General features: G+C 44.6%; 1 pseudogene; it reads left to right on the top strand.

Annotated features, from left to right (window-relative positions):
* The first annotated feature begins 5,458 nt into the window (after positions 1–5,458).
* LOC121801084 lies at positions 5,459–20,759 on the top strand (annotated as a pseudogene).
* The last annotated feature ends 1,257 nt before the right edge of the window (positions 20,760–22,016 follow it).

The following is a 22,016-nucleotide window of genomic DNA, read 5'->3' as shown; positions in this document are numbered from 1 at the left end:
GAAACTTCGGCTGATGCTTTGCGCTTTGTCCAAATACTTCTTCATTCTCTCGTCACGGGCTTCACTTGTACCCAACATGTGATTTACTATGACTTGTGAATCACAATGGACTTTGAGAGATTTGACGAGTAGACTTTGCGCTAACTGGAGTCCGGCCAGGAGGGCTTCGTACTCGGCTTCATTATTAGTAGTGGGGAATAGGAAACGAAGTGAGTAGGTTACCTCGTGTCCGTCGGGAGCGACAAGTAAAATACCAGCTCCACTTCCCATCTTGTTTGAAGCTCCATCTACGAATCCGCTCCAGCAGTCCGGCGGCTCTACTTCGGATTCCAAGGGCTGTGCTAGTTCGGCATTGGCAGAATTCTTCTGTTCGGCAATAATAGGAATTGCTTGATCGAACTTCGCTTCTGCAAGAAAATCTGCCAAGGCTTGTCCCTTGATGGCTTTCCGAGGTAGATATTCAATTGTGTGCTCTCCCAACTCTATAGCCCACTTGGCGATTCTGCCCGATGCTTCTGGCTTGGTCAAAACTTGCCGAAGAGGTAGATCGGTTAAGACGCATACCTTGTGAGCATAGAAGTATGGCCGCAGTCTCCTTGCTGCATTTACTAACGCCAGAGCAATTTTTTCCAGAGGTTGATACCTTGTTTCTGGACCTCTTAATGCTCGGCTTGTAAAGTAGATGGGAAACTGCTTTAGGCCTTCTTCTCGTACAAGCACCGCGCTGATGGTTTGATCCGATGCCGCTAAGTATAAGAATAGTACTTCGGCTTCGGCTGGAGCAGAGAGAATAGGAAGCTCGGCTAGATAACTTTTGAGCTCGTCAAAGGCCTTTTTCTGCTCGGCTCCCCACTCGAATTTTGGTGCCTTTTTCAACACCTTGAAGAACGGCAGTTGCTTTTCGGCTGCTTGGGAAAGGAATCGACTCAGTGCGGCTAGACATCCGGTTAGCCTTTGCACGTCATGTATGGACTTCGGCATTGCCATGTTCTGAACGACTTGAACTTTTGAGGGGTTTGCCTTGAGTCCGTCTTTTGAAACCCAACAACCCAGAAACTTTCCCGAATCTACCAAAAAGGTACACTTTTGGGGATTAAGTTTGAGGTTGGCTTTCTTGAGCACGTTGAGAGTGGACTTGAGGTTGTGCTCGTACTCCGAGGTGCTTTTGCTCTTGACGACTATATCGTCAACATATACTTCGACTTCCTTTCCAATCAGGTGCCGAAAAAGCTTGTCTACCATCCTTTGATAAGTGGCTCCGGCATTCTTTAAACCGAATGGCATCTTTTTATAAGCGAAAATGCCGAAATCAGTAATGAAGGCCGTTTTTGAAGCGTCAATCTCATCCATTAAAACCTGATGGTATCCTTTGTATAGATCAAGAAAACAAAAAATTTCAAAGCCTATCAGAGCTTCTACTTTTTTATCTATGTTCGGAAGGGGATAGCAATCTTTGGGACAGTGCTTATTTAGACCGGTGAAATCTATGCACATCCGCCATCCTCCTTCCTTTTTCTTGATCATGACAGGATTGGCCACCCACGAAGGATACTTCACTTCGAATAACACATCCGCCTTCAATAATTGACGGACTTCGTCATGGATGACTTGACTTCGTTCTGCCGCAAAGAGTCTTTGCTTCTGTTTTATCGGCCGGACCGAAGGATCAATATTTAAACGATGAGTGATTACCTCGGGGGGCACTCCGGTCATGTCCAACGGAGACCATGCAAAGACGTCTTTGTACTCCTTGAGGAGCTGGATGGTTTTTTCCCGAAGTAGAGGCGTTCCCGCGAAGCCGATCTTAACCGTTCTGGATGGATCGTCTTCGTACAGCTGAACTGTCATCGAGTTCGGCTCCGGTATGACTTCGGTCATCGCCTCTGACTCCGGCTGCTGTGATTGCTATGCTTGGTGGTGCCGATCTGACTGCTCGGCACTTCTAAGCGCAATTTGCAGGCATTCCTTTGCTCTTTTTTGGTCACCTCGGATGACCGCTATCCCTCCTTTAGTAGGGATCTTGATGGTGAGGTGATAGGTGGAGCAAACGGCCCGAACTGTGTTGAGCCAGTCTCTTCCCAGGATGACGTTGTACGGGGACCGAGCTTTTACCACGAAAAACTCAATCATCGTACTGGAGCTAGTAGGCGCTTTCCCCACCGTGATCGGAAGGCTGATAATACCTTCAGGGCGGGTGTCCTCCTGGGCGAAGCTCTTCAGGGGAAGCGGAGCCGGGCTGAGCCGAGCTGGGTCCACTTCTAGTTTGTCGAAGCACTCTTTAAAAAGAATGCTGACTGACGCTCCTGTATCCACAAACACCCTGTGGATCAGTTTGTTTGCCACTCCGGCTTGGATGACAATGGCGTCTTGGTGAGGAGAGATGGCCGGGACGGGATCAGCATCCGAGAACGTAATCACTTCGTCCTGCTTCAGCCTTTTATGCGTTGGCTCCTCTCGATTGGAGCCCCTGCGCTCTGACTTCAGGGACGACTTGGTCTTCCCGGCAGGGAGAGCGTCAATAGTCAGGATTACTCCATCATATTGCGGCTCGTCATCGTCTTCGGGATCCGGCTGCCTTTTCGGATCCTGAGGAGCGCAGTTCGCACCTCTCTGCTTCTTATTCTTCTTTGACTGCTTGCTTTGGTATTTTTTCAATGTCCCTGCCCTCACAAGAACATCGATACCTGCAGCCAAGTTTCTGCACTCCTCGGTATCGTGACCGTGGTCTTGATGGTAGGAGCAGTAGTTATCCTGGGGTCGGCGCGCGGCAGATTTCGTCATCCGCTTTGGCTTTTCGAACAGGTCGGAGTGTAGTTCGAAAATTTCCGCTCTCGGCTTGTTCAGCGGTACGAACTGAGCGGGCGGCTTCTCGGGATTGAGACGGGGTCCCAATCTGTCTTGCACCGGAGTCCTTTGAATCCTTTCAAAAGGAGTTCGGCGAGGATGTCCCTGATCGCCAAAAGGAGTTCGGCGAGGATGTCCCTGATCGCTATGATCGGGCTTCCTCCTGTCTCCTCGGGACGATGAGCTGTCTAACGACCGTTTGCGACGGTCTGCCTCATCGGCCCGGGAGTACTGGTCCGCAATGTCCCACATTTCCTGAGCTGTCTGCGGACCGCACTCAACGAGCTTCCTGTAGAGAGCTCCGGGCAGGATTCCATTTTGGAATGCCGAGATGACAAGCAGATCGTTGAGATCGTCTACTTGCAGGCATTCCTTGTGGAATCTTGTCATAAAGTCGCTGATTTTTTCGTCGCGACCTTGACGAATGGAAAGCAGCTGAGCCGAAGTGATTCGGGCTTCCGCTTTCTGAAAGAACCTCCTGTGGAAGGCATCCATTAGATCTCGGTAAGATCTGATGCTGCCCTGGGGGAGGCTATCGAACCACCTTCTCGCGTTCCCGATGAGCAGCTCGGGAAACAGCTTGCACATGTGGACCTCGTTGAGACCCTGGTTCGCCATGTTATACTGATAGCGCCCCAAGAAATCGTGAGGGTCCACGAGCCCGTCGTAAGTCATCGACGGAGTTCGGTAGTTCTGCGGTAGGGGAGTTCGGGTGATGTCGTCCGAGAACGGAGTCTTCAGTGCTCCGTACACGGCGAATCCGATATCTCGTCGGTATGGAGGAGATTGAGTTCTCCTGTGATTCCGGTACCGAGGAAGAGCAGGAATATGTCGGGGTTGAGGATTCTTCTTCCTGGAAGACACGGCACTACTGCGGTAGTGACTTTCATGTCTGGATGAGGAAGGAGAATCCTCCGCTTTCGTCTTCGGCTCTTGGCTCTTTTGCAGGAAGGCTAAGAACTCATCCTGCTTCTCAGCCAAGAACAGCTTGACAGCCTCATTCAAATCAGGCTGCTGGGAAGACTCAGTGGGACGATTTTTGGAGCGGCCTGTTCCTTCGCCATGAGAACTGGTGGTGGATTTATCCCTAGGCTGTTTTCCAGACCTATGGGATGGATTGGCTTCCTCCTGGTTCTCACGGGCAGGAATACGGGTACTCTGCGATCTGGTATGCATTTTTGGGTGGAAAAAAATGGATCAAAAATTCGCTTTATCACAAATTTTGTTCTCTGTTTCCCACAGACGGCGCCAGTGATGGATCCGCGAATTTTTGATGTTAGCAAATGCTGGTAGAGAATGAAAATACAGACACAAAGAATTTACGTGGTTCGATTTACTGAAGTAAATCTACGTCCACGGGAAAAAGGGAGGGCAAGATTGTATTGCTTGATCTGTTTTCTACAGCTTACAAATACAAACTTGCTATTTGCTATATGGTGTTTTATCTCTAGAGAGCTTAACCTCCTCATATCAGATCTAAGTTCCATTTATATCTTGGACTAAGATCGTGGCTTGCATCACCACCCTAAGTCGTGGATGTCGTGTAGGTCATGGCCTAAGATCGTGGATGTAGCGTAGGTCATGGCCTACGATCGTGGCCTGAGTTGACACCACGTGGTAGTGGGTGTGTTGGACATCCTGTATGGGTCCACTAACTCCTTGTTCGGTCGAATACTGAGACCGAACTGCTTTGGTTGCCGATCTGAGAGTAGAGCTTGATGCCGACCTGAGAGCAGAGCTTGATTGGTTGGCTTTTACCGAGCTGTAGGCTGAGGCCGAACTCTTTGGTAATGCCGAACTCATACTCCTGCTTGGGCTTTGGGCTGATGGGCCGTCATTGCTGTTGGGCTTGTTTAGTACGCACCCCATCAGTTATATTATTCGACTTTCAACTTCATTCCGTTGTTATCAAAATCCATTTTTGCATACCACGATGACTATTTAGGGGTTAATTATTTGTAGGAAATAATAACTAATAGGAAAAGCATATCAAGATGACTCTGTACAACATAACATCATTTTCTTTTATTGATCCTATAAAATCAAGAAACTATTGTAGTAGCAAGCATGAGGTACAATCTATGGCTGCTGCCGTCTAATCTAAACAACACTCTATCCAATTTCACTCCTCGTGTATTTATGGTGCGCATATATAAGTACAGATTAATATGGTTGAATTAATGTTAATACCAAAAAAGAACATTTAGCAATTTCAACATTATTTCACATTTGGATCATGAATTAGCACTAAAACTTACTTCACTACGTACCAATTATTGTTATTACTAACTAGCTAAAGGTAAAGTAAGCATTAATCTGAATCATTAATACTTTTATATGCTATTATCATTATTATTGTCATAATACATATTTTGGACCTCCTAAGCTTCATAGATTGAGACCTCTCTTCCAGCTACAAGATCTCGAAGACGTACAACTATAAAAATTTAATGTTTGTTTTTTCAAGTAGAGTTAGCTATATTGACGTTGACAGCCTAGTGAAGAATTGTACTATTTAAGTATTCCACATGCATGTAGAGATGATATAACAAATTTTGAAGGGGGAAAAATAAATATGGATATGAAATTATTAATGTTTTGTGCAAGTATAGTTATGTTAGGGTTAGAGTGTGAGGGTGCAGGAAGATTGTCCCTTGATTTCTACAAAGAATCATGCCCACAAGTTGAGAATATTGTCCGAGAAGGAGTGCATTCTGCCTCGTTCTTCGATCCCACCACCTCCGCCTAGGTGTGCACAAACCGAACCGGCCCGGCGGTTAACCGCCGGTTCGGGCCCGCCGGTTCATGAACCGGAACCGGAACCGGAACCGGCGGTTTGAACCGTCCGGCGGGTTGCCGGTTCCAACGGGCCGGTTCAGGGTCAGGGCCTTCTTGAACCGTGAACCGGCGGTTCAAAACCGGCGGTTCGCCGGTTTGAACCGCCGGTTCAACCGAATTTAAAAAAAATATTATTTATAAAAATTGTTTTTATATTTAAAAACAATTTTAACAAATAAATGAATACTAGAAATTCATAATTGCCCATATATATTTGATGGGCTTACGAATTTATGAAACTATTCTTGGTTGTTTCTCTTTTATAGAGACATCCTAGAATGTTTTATGTTTCACTTTCGATGTGGGACAAAATCATTCTTGGTTGTTTCTCTTTTATAGAGACATCCTTGAATGTTTTATGTTTCACTTTCGATGTGGGACAAAATCATTCTTGGTTGTTTCTCTTTTATAGAGACAACCTTGAATGTTTTATGTTTCACTTTCGATGTGGGACAAAATATGTTGAAGTATTTTCTTTTATAACTACATGTTTAGAGCATTCATTCATCTTTTTCCAATGTGGGATACACAACTTTCTTTTGTCTTCTACTTTCTTCATGTTTTGTGTGATGTATATAAACAAAATTATAATTCAAATATATTCTTGATTGATAAAAATAAAGAATTATTGAGAAATATGATTTGTACATATAAAATATTTATTTGTATAATAATTATTGTTAGGTTTATACAATTTGTATAAGAATTATTCTTTTAATGTGTATAATATTATTTATTAGTTAACATATACATAAATTTATAAACATAAACAAATCATTAATGATAAATAACTAATGAATAATAGTTTATGTAATAATATTTGTTATTAATTTATAATAATAGATGATAGAGTATTAATATAGACGAAAAATGATGGACGATCTATCATATACTTATAAATAATGACTTTTATTCCACATTGAAAGAAAGAGTAACACATCCAAGAATGTGTAACTATAAAAAAGAATAATCCAATACACTCTCCTCCAATTTAAATGCTCAAGTCCAATATTAAGTATTGATATTTTAAAAATCAAAAGGTTTAACTTTAAGTAGTGTGTATTAATTTTTATAAATAAAATATATTCATTATAAGTTGTAATTTTTAGTCTTATTCAAATTTATTATCAATAAAATTGTAATTTTTCACCTTATTGTTTGAAATTTGTTTAAGCACATTTTATACATAATAAAGACTAAAAAGACAAAAAAAATACTCCATACTTAAAGTTGGATTTGATTTTTAAATGTCAATACTTGGATGAGAGTATATTGGATTTGATTTAATTTGGAAGATAGTATATTGTATTATTCTCTTTTATAGTTACACATTCTTGGATGTGTTACTATTTCTTTCAATGTGGAATAAAAGTCATTATTTGTAAGTTTATAATAGATCGTCCATCATTTTTCGTCTATATTAATACTCTATCTTCTATTATTATAACTTAACAACAAATATTATTTCATAAACTATTATTCATTAGTTCTTTATCATTAATGATTTGCTTATGTTTATAAATTTATGTATATGTTAACTAATAAATAATATTATACATTGAAAGAATAATTCTTATACAAATTGTATAAACCTAACAATAATTATTATACAAATAAATATTTTCTATGTACAAATCATATTTCTCAATAATTCTTTATTTTTATCAATCAAGAATATATTTGAATTATAATTTTGTTTATATACATCACACAAAACATGAAGAAAGTAGAAGACAAAAGAAAGTTGTGTATCCCACATTGGAAAAAGATGAATGAATGCTCTAAACATGTAGTTATAAAAGAAAATACTTCAACATATTTTGTCCCACATCGAAAGTGAAACATAAAACATTCAAGGTTGTCTCTATAAAAGAGAAACAACCAAGAATGATTTTGTCCCACATCGAAAGTGAAACATAAAACATTCAAGGATGTCTCTATAAAAGAGAAACAACCAAGAATGATTTTGTCCCACATCGAAAGTGAAACATAAAACATTCTAGGATGTCTCTATAAAAGAGAAACAACTAAGAATGGTTTCATAAATTCGTAAGCCCATCAAAAATATATGGGCAATTATGAATTTCTAGTATTCATTTATTTGTAAAAATTGTTTTTAAATATAAAAATCAATTTTTATAAATAATTTTTTTTTTAAAATTTCGGTTGAACCGCCGGTTCATGAACCGGAACCGGCGGTTCAGGCAAAAAACCGGCGGTTTTGAACCGCCTCATGAACCGGCGGTTTTTTGAACCTGAACCGGAACCGCCGGGAGCTAGGCGGGCCGGTTCAGGTTCAAGCATTTCTTGAACCTTGAACCGCCGGTTCATGAACCGGAACCGGCGGTTCATGACCCTTGTGCATGCCTACCTCCGCCTCTCTTGTAATATCCGAGATCTTGTGGTTTTTGGTTCTTTAAATTAATGAATGTCTTATGTGTTGTGCTTGATATATGGTGTGGAAATATTAATTGCTTTACACTATTGTTGCGGATGGGGTGTTTTTACCTAGCATTAAAAGTGATTAACTAATTAAGCTAGAATTAAAATCCTAAATAACGAATTAAATCCCTCCCTCCCTAATTCTCTCGTCTTTTCAAAAAAAACCCCTCCCCCTTTCCCCACTAATTTCTCAACCTCCCCCACTCCCTCTTAACCGATTCCTTTCCCCTTTCCAATCTCTTTCCCTCTTCGGTCTCTCTCATTCTCTCGCTCGCTCTCTCTCTCGCAAAGTTACTCTCTCTCTGGTAAGTCTCCCTTCTTCTCCCTCTCGGTTTTTACCTTCCCTCTTACTCCCTCTCATTGATTCCTGATTTCATTAAGGTAGCAAACTCTCGCGTACCGTTTTGAAATCGGAATAGGAAAGCTTTGACCTACGTTTCGAACTATTCGGAGAAAGGTAACCCCTAACCCTTGTTAATTTCGAAACCTCATGCATATAGGACGTTTTGGAGGGTTTAGGTGCTGAATAGGTTGTGGGATGATGTGTCTGTGTGAAGCATGTCTTTGTTGGTAACTGACAGTGGGTTCCGACCCCTTTTTGACTGAGCAAACGATCTCCTTTCGGTACGATTTTTTTAACTGTATAATCTTGGATGTGTTTTCTGTGTGGTGTGTAATTTTCAGCCCCTTTGGATGTCGTATGAATTTATTATGATTTTTGCAAGTAATCTGCGCAGCTTCGCGAGTTGTATGTTTTTGGGAGATGTTTTCTTGTGCTTTTGGCGTGTTTCTGAATGCTATGTTTTTGTGAAGTATGTGGGCGTGTTTGGCCAAGAGATGGCTCGGGGAAATCTGTGTTTGGCTCAAGGGTTTTGTGTGGGTTGGCCGAGAGATCTAGGGTCCGGCCTAGGGCAGGCTGGTGGGAAGTTTTGAAGGGATGATCCCAGGTGTTTGGGTGTGTTTTGGGACGTAGAATGCGTGGTGGGAATGTCGTATAGGGTTTGAGAATCGGAAGTTGAAGGAAAGTGAGTGTACACGGGACCGCGCCAGGCGCCGCACCACAGCTGAGACGGTACCGTGCCGAAGTGCCGAACAGACGGCCGAGGTGCCGAACCAGCGGCCGAGGTGCCGAACAGATGGCCGAGATGCCGAGTAGGCGGCCGAGGTGCCGAGCATAAGATGCCGAGGAGCCGAGCCAACGGCCGAGGTGCCGAGCATAAGATGCCGAGGAGCCGAGCCAACGGCCGAGGCGCCGAGCATAAGATGCCGAGGAGCCGAGCCAACGACCGAGGTGCCGAACCAGTGGCCGAGGTGCCGAACCAGCGGCCGAGGTGCCGAACAGACGGCCGAGGTGCCGAACCAGCGGCCGAGGTGCCGAACCGACGGCCGAGATGTCGAGTAGGCGGCCGAGGTGCCGAGCCAGCGGCCGAGGTACCGAGCCAGGTGGCCGACGTGCCGAGCCAGGCGACCGAGGCACCGAGCCATGTCAAGACGCCGGTCTTTTTTTTCCGAGTTGTCCCGAACCTTGTCCGAGCCAAGTGAGCCGTTTGCACAGTAAGGGTATGCCAGGACTTGGAGTGCTGTGTTCGTGTGTCGTGTGCGCGTTTTGGGTACGTCGTTTGCGTGCGGGGTGTGTTTCGAACGTGTGACTTTGTGTGTTTGTTTTGTAACATGTGGTTAAGTGTATGTACGTGTATCGTGCTAGATGTTGAAGTCGTCCACGTAGGAATCATGCATTGTCGTTTAAACCTCGTTTACCCTGACTCTAATCATGATATTATTTATCTTTCAAAAGGGTGATCGTTTACGAGGAAAGTGTGGTTGAAGAGAGTTATTTTAAAAGCTAAGCAATCGAGGTGGGCTTTCCTATCCTAATATACTGTGGGATATCTTTAATACGGACTTTGTTCCGGAAATGTTTTTATGGAGGTGAACTGTTTGTCTTGCCAACTGTTTTACTTTGAAACCTATCTGAAGTGGTTTACCACATATGTTTAATCGAATTCGGGTCTGTTGGGCTGCGAACCCTCAGGCTAGTGTACACGAGACTGGGTGCCATCTGAGAGCAAGTTGGCCGGTCTAGATGACCTGGGGTGTGGCCACGCCCCTTGTCATGGTTTGGATCAGATAGTGTATGATTGAGGGAATAAGGGTGGCAATATCGGAAAATGACTGCGCAGTCGAATTTATGAAATGTATTTTGTGTACTTGGGTTATTTTCATTATACTCAAAACCCCAATGTTACACTGTTATGGCATGACAAACTATGTTTTTGGCGTGTGTCCACTGAGTGCAATAAGTACTCAGCCCTGCATGTTGTTTTCTTAATGTGCAGGTTGAGCGGCGATGGGGAGGACGGATGTTGAGCAGTTAAAGCCAAAGTGTGTATTTATCTTTTGGATGGTGTCGTGTCGTCATACCCGGCATCATCTGTCTTTTGGTCTTTTCCGCTGCTTGTAAACCGTCACGATGTTTTCATTTAAAACTCTGAATACTTTAACTCAAGAATGTCGTCACAGTACTTTGTTTTGAATTGAATTTCCTTTTATTAAATGTTTTCGGGTCAAATATTCTCGTTCCCCCTTTCTTCCCCGCTTCTTTACTCCTCCCCTAGTCGCGGTCCACCGTACTTCCTATCCTTAGGAAATGCGGGCGTGACAGAGTGGTATCAGAGCCTAGGTTTTCTCTTTCTGCTCTGGACCCAAAAAAAAAATTCTTTTTCTGACTGGAGTAAGTTTTCAAAAGTGTCATTGGCTCAACATCCGACTCATCGCACTCAACCTGAAATGAGGTAATGAAAATTTCGAAATTTTGGAAAGTATATGGAAGTGGAGGAAATTGTGATTTTGGTGTTGAAAATGATTTTTATGTAAAGTTTAAGTAAATGTTGAGACATGTGGAAGGGTACAACGTGATGTGGAAAAGTTGGAAATTATTTGAGTTATGAACTGTTATGGTGTTATGAACTGTTGATGTATGATGAACTTATATGAAAGCATGTGGCTGATGTGTGATGATTTGATGACGTGAATGTTGATGTGAGCTTTTATGTGAGTATGTGTTGGCCTTTTGAATGTTTGAACTTAGACGTGATAGAATTTCACTAGTGCTTCTTGGACCTATGATAGATAAGAGCTTTTGGCCTTTGAACACCAGCGGGTTTGGGTTAGAACAGCGATACGTGCATACACTCTCTCTCTCTCTCTCTCTTCTTCAGTTATGTACTCTGTTTTTATACGCGAGGCGGTTGTTTCTGTTTTTTTCTATAGATGGCGCGTATGTTCCGAACCCCGCGACGGAGTGATCGCGATAGACTTAGGGCACAGAGGGTGCTCAGGGATTATAGAGTGTACCGGAAGAAGGATCATGTACCGTTGATCGAGTTCGTGGCACACTTCGACACCCTCTGGAGGGCAGCTCAGGAGTTCGGAGTGACAGAGCATGACGGCATTGAGAAGCTAATAGATTTGCTTCCCGATAGCTGGAAGGAGTGGGCCGAAAGAACGGCGAGGAGGTACACGTGGCATGAGCCCGCTACCGATGACATGGTGGGTGACATGGCTGGCTTTCGGAAAGCCGTGTATTGTGCACTGGTGGACTCTCGAGAGGAGCAGCCCCCACAGGAGGTGGAAGAGAGGGTCGTGTATCAGGACAAGTATGTGAGCATGTACGAGGGTGAACAAGGGTATGAGGATGTTTATGAGGAGGCTCTGCCAGGGAACTCCGAGGAGGACGACGACGAAGACCCGGAGGAAGGGCCTATGGATGAGGATGATAGAGTCGTAGTCTAGAATTAGAATAGTTCGTTGTCTTTTCAGTTTTTGCTTTCAGTACGATCTACTCTTGGGAACAATGTTGGCCTTCTTTCTTTTAATGAGAATTTGGATTTTGATATATATATCCTATGTGTTGCATCTTATACTACATGAAGATTTTATAAGAAAATTTTGAGAAAGTGGTAATTTTGGATGAGAATTGTAGTAACACTTTTTGGATATTGAATCAGAATGCCGCCAAGACGTGCACGCCAACCACGACAAGGACCCAACGTGGAGGCACCACCTCCACCACCACCGCCACCACCACCTCCACCCCCGCCTCAACAAGAAAGATTTATAGTTACGTTCTCAAGGCAGAATCCCCCAAAATTTGACGGACAAGGAGACCCATCCAAAGCGGAAGAGTGGATACGCGGCCTCGAGCGTATCTTCAGGGTCATGGAGTGCACAGATAGGGAGCGCATTGCTGGTGCTACCTTTCAACTGTCAGGTGCTGCCGATTACTGGTGGGAGACTCGGCAAAGAACTATGAATCCTGCCCGACTGGAGGCGCTAACATGGGAGGAGTTTAAAGTAGATATCGATAACAAGTATGTTCCAAAGACGTACAGACGAGCCAAGGTGGTAGAGTTCCACACACTAAGCCAAGGCCGAATGACTGTAACCGAGTATGACCGAGCCCTCGCGCAGATGGCACGATATGCGCCCGAGTTGATGGACACCGATGAGAAATGGGCGGTGAAGTTCCGGGCCGGGCTCAGAGATGAGATAAAGGCCGCATTGGCCTGTCGAGGAGAACTCTCCTACTCGGAGATCTTGACTTGTGCACTGGACGTGGAAGATGCACTCCCTAAGCCAAGAGTTGTGGCAACAACAAACGCGACACCTCTACAAGCTCAGCCGGGCCACCAAGAGAAGAGGAGGTGGGATGGTGACCAGGCTCAGTATGGTGGTAAGAGGCCACAACACATGAGGAACCCACCCTACAATGGCGGGAGACAGAATACTTTCCAACCGAGGGCAAACTTTTCGCCGAGGAACCCTCAATGTGGAAGGTGCTTCAAGTACCACGCCGGGGAGTGTCGAGACCCTAGGTGCTTCAACTGTGGTGGGAGTGGCCACTACATCCGAAATTGCCCAAACAAGCACATGGGAACGGGAACGAGACAGAACCAGCTAGGTTTCCGTCCACAATCCCAGGCACTACCTGCACCTCCACCGCAACAACGCCGCCAAGGATTACCATCGCAAGCAAGGGCCTACGCCTTGAAGGGGAAACAGCCGGCAAACGGGAAAGAAACCTTTGAGCAAGGAAACTTGGCAGGTATGGGCACACTTCTCAATATGCCTATAGTTGTCTTGTTTGATACGGGTGCGTCGCATTCCTTTATATCAACGTCTTGTGTGGATACTTTGGAATTACCTACTGTTAAGACCGAACCCACTATGAGTGTGACCTCACCGGTAGGCGGGGCTATAGATATATCCCGATCTTGTGCATGTGTGAACTTTGGAATAGGTGAACTCAGTTTAGTGGCTTATAATTTGCAAGTAATGACGATGGGTAGCGTAGACATAATCTTGGGTATGGATTGGTTAGCGGAGAACCACGTTACCCTTCATTGTAGAGAAAGGAAAATTTCGTTTGAAACCCCCGGAAAAGAGCCGATGAAGTTTCACGGAGTCCCAATGAGCCGACGCAAGTCCATTATCTCTGCGCTGCAAGCCACTACAATGATGAGGAAGGGATGTCCAGCGTACCTTGTTTATTTGAATGGGGAGGAGAAGAAAGACAGGAAGATAGAAGATGTGGCGATAGTGAGTGAATATCCCGATGTCTTCCCCGATGCATTGCCGGGACCCCCACCCGACAGGCAAGTAGAATTCACGATCGATCTGGAGCCCGGATCGGCACCAATATCAAAAGCACCTTATAGAATGGCACCAAAAGAGTTGGAGGAGCTTAAGGTGCAACTGCAAGAGCTATTGGAATTGGGATTCATTAGACCTAGCGTGTCACCATGGGGAGCACCAGTGTTGTTCGTAAAGAAGAAGGATGGAACGATGAGGATGTGCATCGACTATCGGGAGCTAAACAAACTAACGCTGAAGAACAAGTATCCACTACCAAGGATAGACGACTTGTTTGACCAACTTCGAGGGGCAGGAGTCTTCTCTAAGATGGATTTGAGGTCTGGGTACCATCAGCTGAGGGTTCGGCGAGAAGATGTACCCAAGACAGCTTTTCGAACAAGATATGGTCATTATGAGTTCGTTGTAATGCCTTTTGGACTGACGAACGCCCCGGCAGTGTTCATGGACCTTATGAACCGCGTGTTCCATCCATTTCTGGATCGGTTTGTCCTGGTTTTCATCGATGACGTGCTTGTTTACTCAAAGAACGAGGAGGAGCACAAAGAGCACTTGAGAACCGTCCTAGCAACTCTAAGGGACGAGAAACTATATGCCAAGTTCAGTAAATGCGAGTTTTGGCTCAAGGAAGTAAATTTTCTTGGACATGTAGTAACTTCAGATGGAATTCGTGTAGATCCGGCCAAGGTAGAAGCGGTGCAGGAGTGGAAGTCACCTTCTACACAAAACGAAATCCGAAGCTTTTTAGGACTGGCGGGCTATTATCGAAGATTCATCGAGGGATTCTCGAAGATAGCAAGGCCAATGACGCAACAACTGAAAAAGGGAGTCAAGATGATTTGGACGCCAGAATGTGAGGCGAGCTTTCAGTTGTTGAAGGAGAAATTGACCACCGCACCAATCCTAGCTGTGCCGGAGCCAGAGACTGACTATGCGGTATATACGGATGCGTCGAAGGTGGGACTGGGATGTGTGCTTATGCAGAAGGGGAAAGTGATTGCATATGCATCGAGACAATTGAAGCCCCATGAACTGAATTATCCGACGCATGACTTGGAACTGGCAGCTGTGGTACATGCTTTGAAGATCTGGAGACATCATCTTTATGGAGTCCGTTGTGAGATATACACGGACCATAAGAGTCTAAAGTACTTCTTTGAGCAAAAGGAGTTGAACATGCGCCAACGTAGGTGGCTCGAGTTGGTAAAGGACTACGATTGTGGTATAAATTACCATCCGGGAAAAGCAAACGTAGTGGCCGATGCTCTTAGTAGGAAGTCTCAATCTCAGCTGGCCACCTTTCTTACTATCGAGGAGAGTATAATCCAAGAGTTCAGTAAGATGCGCTTGGAAGTGGTGAGAATGCCCGAGACTGTGGAAGGGATAGTAGCCACGTTGGTGATGGAACCCGACTTAAGAGCCAGAATTGTAGAAGCTCAACGGCGAGATACGTTACTAGAAAAGATTCGCTCAGAAGTGAGGACGGGTGAACTCGGAAATTTTCGTGAGGCAGCGGATAATGGTCTCACATACAAGGGAAGGTTGTGTGTGCCTAAGGATGAAGGCCTGAGGATGGAAATCATGAGAGAAGCACATGAAACCCCATACGCTGCTCATCCAGGGAGCACCAAAATGTATCAAGACTTGAAAAGACAGTTTTGGTGGAACGGTATGAAAAAGCATGTTGCGGCATTTGTGGAGAGATGCCTAGCATGTCAACAAGTAAAGGCGCTACACCAACGGCCCTATGGGAAATTGCAACCCCTCGAGATTCCGGAATGGAAGTGGGAACATATTGCAATGGACTTTGTGGTAGGACTGCCAAAATCCCAGCGAGGGAACACGGTGATTTGGGTGATTATAGATCGCCTCACCAAATCTGCCCATTTTGTGCCGGTTCGTGCCACTTATGGATCCGATCAGTTGGCTAAGGTATATGTACGGGAAATTATACGCTTGCATGGAGTTCCAGCGACAATCACATCTGATCGTGATGCTAAATTCACTTCTAGATTTTGGACAAGCCTGCAGCGCGAGTTGGGGACTAAGTTGAATTTCAGTACAGCGTTCCACCCGCAAACCGACGGGCAGTCGGAGAGAACGATACAAGCATTGGAGGACATGCTACGAGCCGTGGTGCTAGATCGAGGCGTAGGTTGGGAAGAAGTGTTGCCCTTGGTAGAGTTCGCTTACAATAATAGTTACCAGGCGACTATCAAGATGGCCCCATATGAGGCCTTGTATGGAAAGAAGTGTAGATCGCCACTTTATTGGGATGAAGTGGGTGAGAGAAGAATTCTCGGACCAGACTCTGTAGAAGAAATGATAGAGATTGTCCGACAAATCCGTGGGAGGATCAAGGAGGCACAAGATCGACAGAAATCTTATGCGGATGTTCGAAGGACCGATTTACAGTTCGAGGTCGGGGAAAAGGTCTTTTTGAAAGTTTCCCCTTCTAAGGGAATAACTCGTTTTGGAGTGAAAGGAAAGCTGAGACCCCGATTTATCGGTCCATACGAGATTTTGGATAGAGTCGGCGCGGTAGCATACAGATTGGCCCTACCACCAAGCTTCGGAAATGTGCACAACGTCTTCCATGTGTCACAATTGAGGAAGTATGTGTATGACCCCACACACATCGTTCACCAAGAAGAAATGATGGTCCTAAATCCCGATCTAAGCTATGAGGAGAAGCCCGAGGCCATTGTGGATCGAAGAGTGCAAGAATTGAGGAATAAGTCAATCGCTTCGGTGAAAGTACGGTGGAGGAATCATGGAATCGAAGAAGCAACATGGGAATTAGAAGATAAGATGAGAGAGAAGTTTCCAGAGCTGTTTGAGTGATCTAACAAATTTCGGGACGAAATTTTGTTAAGGTGGGAGGAATGTAATATCCGAGATCTTGTGGTTTTTGGTTCTTTAAATTAATGAATGTCTTATGTGTTGTGCTTGATATATGGTGTGGAAATATTAATTGCTTTACACTATTGTTGCGGATGGGGTGTTTTTACCTAGCATTAAAAGTGATTAACTAATTAAGCTAGAATTAAAATCCTAAATAACGAATTAAATCCCTCCCTCCCTAATTCTCTCGTCTTTTCAAAAAAAACCCCTCCCCCTCTCCCCACTAATTTCTCAACCTCCCCCACTCCCTCTTAACCGATTCCTTTCCCCTTTCCAATCTCTTTCCCTCTTCGGTCTCTCTCATTCTCTCGCTCGCTCTCTCTCTCGCAAAGTTACTCTCTCTCTGGTAAGTCTCCCTTCTTCTCCCTCTCGGTTTTTACCTTCCCTCTTACTCCCTCTCATTGATTCCTGATTTCATTAAGGTAGCAAACTCTCGCGTACCGTTTTGAAATCGGAATAGGAAAGCTTTGACCTACGTTTCGAACTATTCGGAGAAAGGTAACCCCTAACCCTTGTTAATTTCGAAACCTCATGCATATAGGACGTTTTGGAGGGTTTAGGTGCTGAATAGGTTGTGGGATGATGTGTCTGTGTGAAGCATGTCTTTGTTGGTAACTGACAGTGGGTTCCGACCCCTTTTTGACTGAGCAAACGATCTCCTTTCGGTACGATTTTTTTAACTGTATAATCTTGGATGTGTTTTCTGTGTGGTGTGTAATTTTCAGCCCCTTTGGATGTCGTATGAATTTATTATGATTTTTGCAAGTAATCTGCGCAGCTTCGCGAGTTGTATGTTTTTGGGAGATGTTTTCTTGTGCTTTTGGCGTGTTTCTGAATGCTATGTTTTTGTGAAGTATGTGGGCGTGTTTGGCCAAGAGATGGCTCGGGGAAATCTGTGTTTGGCTCAAGGGTTTTGTGTGGGTTGGCCGAGAGATCTAGGGTCCGGCCTAGGGCAGGCTGGTGGGAAGTTTTGAAGGGATGATCCCAGGTGTTTGGGTGTGTTTTGGGACGTAGAATGCGTGGTGGGAATGTCGTATAGGGTTTGAGAATCGGAAGTTGAAGGAAAGTGAGTGTACACGGGACCGCGCCAGGCGCCGCACCACAGCTGAGACGGTACCGTGCCGAAGTGCCGAACAGACGGCCGAGGTGCCGAACCAGCGGCCGAGGTGCCGAACAGATGGCCGAGATGCCGAGTAGGCGGCCGAGGTGCCGAGCATAAGATGCCGAGGAGCCGAGCCAACGGCCGAGGTGCCGAGCATAAGATGCCGAGGAGCCGAGCCAACGGCCGAGGCGCCGAGCATAAGATGCCGAGGAGCCGAGCCAACGACCGAGGTGCCGAACCAGTGGCCGAGGTGCCGAACCAGCGGCCGAGGTGCCGAACAGACGGCCGAGGTGCCGAACCAGCGGCCGAGGTGCCGAACCGACGGCCGAGATGTCGAGTAGGCGGCCGAGGTGCCGAGCCAGCGGCCGAGGTACCGAGCCAGGTGGCCGACGTGCCGAGCCAGGCGACCGAGGCACCGAGCCATGTCAAGACGCCGGTCTTTTTTTTCCGAGTTGTCCCGAACCTTGTCCGAGCCAAGTGAGCCGTTTGCACAGTAAGGGTATGCCAGGACTTGGAGTGCTGTGTTCGTGTGTCGTGTGCGCGTTTTGGGTACGTCGTTTGCGTGCGGGGTGTGTTTCGAACGTGTGACTTTGTGTGTTTGTTTTGTAACATGTGGTTAAGTGTATGTACGTGTATCGTGCTAGATGTTGAAGTCGTCCACGTAGGAATCATGCATTGTCGTTTAAACCTCGTTTACCCTGACTCTAATCATGATATTATTTATCTTTCAAAAGGGTGATCGTTTACGAGGAAAGTGTGGTTGAAGAGAGTTATTTTAAAAGCTAAGCAATCGAGGTGGGCTTTCCTATCCTAATATACTGTGGGATATCTTTAATACGGACTTTGTTCCGGAAATGTTTTTATGGAGGTGAACTGTTTGTCTTGCCAACTGTTTTACTTTGAAACCTATCTGAAGTGGTTTACCACATATGTTTAATCGAATTCGGGTCTGTTGGGCTGCGAACCCTCAGGCTAGTGTACACGAGACTGGGTGCCATCTGAGAGCAAGTTGGCCGGTCTAGATGACCTGGGGTGTGGCCACGCCCCTTGTCATGGTTTGGATCAGATAGTGTATGATTGAGGGAATAAGGGTGGCAATATCGGAAAATGACTGCGCAGTCGAATTTATGAAATGTATTTTGTGTACTTGGGTTATTTTCATTATACTCAAAACCCCAATGTTACACTGTTATGGCATGACAAACTATGTTTTTGGCGTGTGTCCACTGAGTGCAATAAGTACTCAGCCCTGCATGTTGTTTTCTTAATGTGCAGGTTGAGCGGCGATGGGGAGGACGGATGTTGAGCAGTTAAAGCCAAAGTGTGTATTTATCTTTTGGATGGTGTCGTGTCGTCATACCCGGCATCATCTGTCTTTTGGTCTTTTCCGCTGCTTGTAAACCGTCACGATGTTTTCATTTAAAACTCTGAATACTTTAACTCAAGAATGTCGTCACAGTACTTTGTTTTGAATTGAATTTCCTTTTATTAAATGTTTTCGGGTCAAATATTCTCGTTCCCCCTTTCTTCCCCGCTTCTTTACTCCTCCCCTAGTCGCGGTCCACCGTACTTCCTATCCTTAGGAAATGCGGGCGTGACATCTTGCGCCTTCTCTTTCACGACTGCCAAATCCAGGTCTCCCCCTCTCTCTCTCGGACAAATATATGACAGTTGTTCTGTTAGATGTTTTTTTTTTGTTTTTTATGTGTCCTTGTTGCTTTCTTTTTATGGTTCTCTAATTGTATCGAACATCTTTTCTTAACCTTTTTATCTATTTAAAAATGACATGATATGACAAGGTTGTGATGCCTCGATCCTTCTCGGTGCACGGACCGAGCCATCTGAGGTAGCCTCGTCAAAAAATTTTGGGATTAGAAAGAGAATCATTATCGACCTTATAAAAGCATCATTGGAACAAGTATGCCGAGACAGGTTTCATGTGCTGACATCCTAGTCTTGGCTACAAGAGACTCGGTCTCGCTATCTGGAGGACCGAGAATCGATGTTCCTTTGGGTCGCAGGGATTCTCGTGGCCCTCCAAACGTTAGGTTGGTTGATTCTTCGTTGCCACCTAACGATATTGAGCTCGAGGCCACCCTCAAGCTTTTCTCCAAAAAGGGCATGACCGTTGAAGAGACGGTTGCCATTTTAGGTAAGCAATAATAATGATGTATGAATAAAGTTGCCAAAATAACAGTATCACCGTGCCAATGTAGTCTACCTACTAAATCTAAATTGCATGTCCTAATATTTGTGAAGATAATACTTGAAGTAATAAATAAGGTTAAAATAGAATAATTGCATGTAAAATATATTTTCGAATGAATATGAAATGTATTTTTTTATGAGGAAAGAGCATAGAAATGGACTATGTTGATGGAATATAGAGAGTACACGAAAGGACAATTAAAGACATTTATGCCCTTAGTTAACATCACGAATATACTTATATGACTACCCACATGGATTAGTGTATCGAGATTTTTATTTAAAATGGTAGTCATAAAAAACACATTTTCGATTATAGGTACTAAAATATAAACATAATGGGCAATTCTGACATTTCACTGTGACCACAGGGGCTCTTACCCTTGGAATCACACATTGTTTCAGCCTTAGGAGCCGTTTATACAAGCCCGGCAATGCAATAAATGCCGGGTTTGTAAACACATTGAAGTTGAAGTGCCCACCTCATGAGGGCAACACAACTTCGAAAATCAAGTTCGTTGTAAATGACCTGACGCCCATACAGTTTGACAACGAGTACTTTGTGAACACGATGCGAGGCCGAGGAGTGCTGAAGATAGACGCTGCATTGCCTTTGGATTCAAGAACTAGGCCATATGTTGAGAAGTTTGCTAGTGATCACAATGCATTTTATAGAGCTTTTTCATCGGCTTTTGTTAAGCTCTCTTCTTCAAATGTTCTAATAGGAAATCAAGGTGTGATTAGAAGCAGTTGTAATCGATTTGATTAATTGATGTTGAGAAGAAATTTTCAATAGATTATTAGGTTCTTATGTTCTAATAGGAAATCAAGGTACGATTAGCTGGAGGAGTTGTAATCGATTTTATTGAAGTTGAGAAGGAATTTTCAATACGTTTTTACTTAGTAATATTGGAAAATTATCACTTGATCAATTTTACATACACTTTAGACTAAAGTCCATTTTTGGTCCTTAACATATAGCGATTTTTTGATTTTGGTCCAAAACATTATCTTTTGAATTATTCGGTCCCTCACAAATAAAAACGGGTCACATTTGGTCCATTTTGGACGGAACCGTCAAATTTTTGACGGTTTTAATTACCGGGTCACTAATCCGTCACTAATTAGGAGAAACTGATCCGTCACTAATCTCCACCACTAAACTCCGGCCCCTTTCTCTTCGATTCCCTGTACAAATTCTTCAGCTCGATCAATTTCTGCAGAATCGAAACGATGGACTTATCAGCTTCCTCGAGGGCGGCTTGGTCGATATCCGCCGCTTGAAATTGCAAATACGAAGCTTCAAACGATGAGAGGGTGGCGAAGAGAGAGGGAATTAAAGGCCGAATCAATTCCGCATCCGAATTATCCGAGTCCGGTTTGATGACGACGACCGTCTGGTGGGGGATGAACTCCTCGGCGGAGTCGAGGAGGAGGGTGACGTCGCAATCGGAGTCCACGGCGGCGTAGTCGTCTTCCTCGGCGATGAGCTCGTAGGTTTTGGTCTTGAACGCGAGCGCGAATTTCTGGAACATGTCGGAAATCGGCGGCGGCGGCTGCTCCGACGACGGAGCACCGTCTATTTCCGCCATCTCTCGGAATCTATACATTCAACGAATTTGAAGAATTTTTTAGCCTTCTATTTTGGCGAATTTCCCGAAATTTTGTGCTTTGAAATTTAGTGGGAATATTGCAATTGGGAGAAAGTGGCAGAGTTTAGTGGTGGAGTTTAGTGACGGAGATTAGTGACAAAGATTAGTGACGGATCAGTTTCTCCCAATTAGTGATGGATTAGTGACGGATTTGTGACCCGGTAATTAAAACCGTCAAAAATTTGACGGTTCCGTCCAAAATGGACCAAATGTGACCCGTTTTTATTTATGAGGGACCGAATAATTCAAAAGATAATGTTTTAGACCAAAATCAAAAAATCGCTATATGTTAAGGACCAAAAAGGGACTTTAGTCTACACTTTATATCCTACTATAACTTTATTTTTCTTTCTATTTATGAACTTGGTACACTG

This window comes from Salvia splendens, chromosome 4 (assembly GCF_004379255.2).
Source record: "Salvia splendens isolate huo1 chromosome 4, SspV2, whole genome shotgun sequence".
Lineage (NCBI taxonomy): Eukaryota > Viridiplantae > Streptophyta > Magnoliopsida > Lamiales > Lamiaceae > Salvia > Salvia splendens.
The sequence above is the reverse complement of the archived record's forward strand: the minus strand, read 5'-3'. Positions and strand labels throughout refer to the sequence as shown.